The sequence below is a fragment of the Podarcis erhardii genome (genome assembly GCF_964252035.2).
Source record: "Podarcis erhardii genome assembly, chromosome: Z".
Classification (NCBI taxonomy): domain Eukaryota; kingdom Metazoa; phylum Chordata; class Lepidosauria; order Squamata; family Lacertidae; genus Podarcis; species Podarcis erhardii.
The window spans coordinates 47,395,825-47,399,609 of record NC_138504.1 but is presented as its reverse complement, the minus strand read 5'-3'; the positions used below and the strand labels follow the sequence as shown (position 1 = coordinate 47,399,609).

Genomic DNA, 3,785 nt, shown 5'->3' with positions numbered 1-3,785 from the left:
GCCCTTTATTACTTCCAATGCAACCTCTTTCTCTCTCTCTCTATCTCTTCCTCCCTAAGAACTAAATCAAGCAAGGCGTTCCCCTGATGCATCACTGGCGTGTGTCTAAAATAAGCTGTATTACATGGATGCTTCCCATTCTAGCACTCCCAGACATAGGGAACAAAATACTTCTTTTTTTATTGAAAAAAGACTGTCTCTGAATTTTGCATTGTTTGTTTAGGAAGTAACCTAAATAAACAAACAAATGGATCCTATTTAGATTATGCAGAATGTGGAAAAGGCCGGGATGAAAGAGAAATGGCATCACGTTCACTCATCAGCAGAAGAAGAACAGCAAATATAAGATGCTCAGGTGTCCTATTTTACAGAAGACAGTGGTCAGTTTTCAGGGCTATCAGAGGATGTGGACAGGTCACCATTCTCTGTATGAAGGTGTCCTCTATTTGAATGGCTGTGCATTCCAGGTCTGGTTGAGATACAAATTGGTGTCCATTCCTTTGGCCAAGTGTCAATGGCCACTCTAAACAAAGATGTGTCCAATTTCTGCAGTTGGGAGTATCTAGGGATGCAATATTGCATGTTCAGTCAGGCCCTTTTGTTTTCTCCTGATCCTGAGGAATACGGTTTGACCCTAAGTAAGTTTACTTCAAAGGAAGTCTGAGTGCTTCCAAAGACTTACTCCCTAGTAGGGTTACAGCTCCATTTCAGAGTGCATGCTCTGTATGCAGGAGGTGGCGTCCCAGGCATTTCCAGATAAGGCTGCTAGGAAACATCCTTACAGAGCCACTGCAAGTCAGCGATACCCAGACATTAGAAGAACTTTTCAACCAGATCTTCAGGAGCGCCAGAATTGCATTTTGCAACATTTTCCACATTAGTTTGTGGAAATTTCTTTCTTACTTCGGGGCGGTATTGCTGAAGGGAACGGCACACCTTCCCCTGCAGTGAGATTTTCAAATTCCAGTTATCTGGAACATGCACATTTTTGCTAGTTATCTGAGGAAACATTTTATAGTAAACTGGAAGAGGAAGTGTGAGTTACTGGTGCCCCCACTTTCCCCAATATGTACATATATATATATATGGGAATGGAGCACCAATGACTCACACTTCCTCTTCCAATATTTATTTTAGTGCGTATAATTCCCCTCTTTGAGAAAGTTCCAATACTGAATGGCAGATGAAGGTGATGGACTACATGGAACTGGCGGAAATGACTGGCAGAATCCGAGACCAGGGAGAAGAGTCGGTGGAAGAAGATTGGAAGAAATTTAAAGTTTATTTACAGAAACATTGTAAAATTAAGGAATGTTAGAAGGAGGCTGGAATGAAGTTATGTGGCTTTAGCAGAAATATTATAAAGGACTAAGTAAAAATAGACTTAATGGATGAAAGGAGGAAAGGTAAAGTTACATTATATTAAGATAAATTATAGGATAAAAATTGGGAAGGATGGAAAGGATTTGCTGAAATAGCTAACCGAACTAGAATACAAAAAAGGGAGGTGCGAGGAGGTCAAGGAAACAAGCAAATGAAAGATAAGTTATGGGAAGGTTCCTTGTGTGTGTTTTTTTTAATTGTTTCTATTTTTCTATTTTTCTGTTTTTTACAAGTTTGTGTTTAACTTGGTGTGTTTTCTTTTTCTTTTTGTAACCTTTAAAACTTTAATAAATATTATTTTTTTAAAAAAAGAGAAAGTTCCAATATTACTGTATTAGAATGAAGTGCATGTGACACAAAATGTGGCACTCATTTGGTACCAATGTTCTGGGCCTGGTTACATGGCACAGAAGTGTTGGCCAGAGACCAACTTGGAAAGTTATACATGATTCTACAAACCATCGTGTTCACCATAAGTCTACAGCAGTACGCATAAACCTCTCTGTTGTTTTACAGCTTTCTCAGAAAATCAAGCATGTGTGAAAGGTCATAGCCACGCCATACACGTGGAGCACATTTAAAGCACATGTTCACACACACCCAGAATCGTTGGAACTACAGTTTACCCCTCAGTTTCTGCGGACAGCTTGTCAAGTCTTTACCTTTCCCTAACCCATAAAATTGGACCTATTCCTTTGTGCTTGACTCTCTTCCATTTTTATTTGCTCTTACATATTTTTATACTGTTGTTTTATGGAATGCCAAATGGTATCGTTTTGGTAAAATATGCAGGGATATCTGATATGTAAAATGAACCGTGGAAAGAGACGAAGGGAAGTCATAGATATCTTAAGAGTGTAAAAATGAGTGCTTTAAATGGTAAAACAGAAAATTCAATAAAAATTATATACCCCCCCCCAATGGTTTTAAAAGAAACGACACGAGAAGACTCATACAAAGTTATTCCAAGGAACGGTTATTTTGTTTTGCATCTTTCCCTTTCCAATTTCCCGCCCCCGGAGGGAACCGGGCAACGCCGCCTTCCGAAGCCGAGAGCGCCGAGAGCGGGGCAGGGCCTGGCCGGAGGAGGCGGCCGCAAAGGCCACGAGGAGGGTTAGGCCCGCCCGGCAGGCAAGGAGCAGGACGGCCGAAGCCGGAGACCACGCCGCGGTCTCTCCGCCGACGCCCCCCGGCCAAGGCAGGCCTTGCGGGGAGCTGAGCGGCGGCACCGTCTTATAGCGACGTCTTGTTCTCCATCCTCGCCACGGTCCCGGGGAGTCTCTCGGAGGGAAGGGCAGCCGAGTCAGGCGTCCAGAGGGCGAGGGGGAAGCAGGGGCGTCCCTTGCTGGGGGAGTGGGAGACTTTCCTCTCCACGCGCGGAGGGCGGGTTGAGCGGCACCTGTTGGAGTTCCGCCTGCCGCGCGGACCAGAAACGAGGCGGATGGAGAGACACAACTCCGGTGCTGCCCTTTCGCATGGAAGGGGCGAGGTTTCTGCAGCAGCGCCTCTTCCTTTTGGAAGATGAAGCAGCGTGGCTGAATTAGAACCTCAGGGCGCAAGGATAGCTAGTTGTTCCAGCCTCTCTCCCAGTGTGCAGTAAAATGGCAGAGGTCTGTCATCCGGAGGTGGTTGAGCAACCCATCTTTACCTGGCTACCTCTGGGGAGAGGAGGTTCAGTCTGCAGCAAACTTCTGTCCTCCTGCCCATTGAGCAGGAAAGAAACGCCTCAATGGATTCTAGTGATGCACCTGCACACTTGCAAGTCCTCACACCCACAAAGTCTCCGAGCCTCACCTCCTTGGCTTCCCTTTGAATCATGGCGTGATTGCTTTTCATATCTCTCGAAAAGTGCATTGAGCTAAAAGAGGAAACTGGGAGAGTGATCCTCGCTCCCATTTCCTCTTTCAGCTTTGCTTTTCAAGGCTTAGGATTAAGGCTGTGTGCGCACTCTCACTCCTGTTGACTTTGAATGCAGTGTACAGAGTAAATGTGCAGATAGGTTGCTTTTCTGGATCTAAGCTTGGGGGGGGGTTGGGGGGGATGTTGATGCCATCAAAGTGCAGCATTTCATAAGACAGTATAAATACAAGATAGATATGGATTGTGGCTGATGTGGTTGGAATGCACTGGGTGCAGAATAAGTAGGAGTGTGTACCCAGTCTAATGGCTGTCATTTTTACCTAGATCCTCTGGGATAGCAAGATTTGTGATTCGGGGGGGGGGGGCAGAGAAGTGACTATAAGAAGCAGCACCCACGACCCATACGGATAACGGCTATTGTGCCCACAGGCCTGGAAAGGTTTGAACCTCTAGAAAAGATGGTTCTGTTTGTGGAATACACCAGTTCTAATTCAGCAATGTCAAAAATGTAGAAGATGGGGAGAAAAGCTCCAACTATCACC

The 3,785-nt window shown here is 45.1% G+C and overlaps 1 long non-coding RNA gene across 1 annotated transcript; it reads left to right on the top strand.

The window, feature by feature from the left end:
- The first annotated feature begins 484 nt into the window (after nucleotides 1-484).
- LOC309333903 lies at nucleotides 485-2,088 on the top strand. Its single transcript, XR_014152774.1, has 2 exons — nucleotides 485-688; nucleotides 1,900-2,088. It is a non-coding gene; the product is annotated as an uncharacterized lncRNA (long non-coding RNA).
- The last annotated feature ends 1,697 nt before the right edge of the window (nucleotides 2,089-3,785 follow it).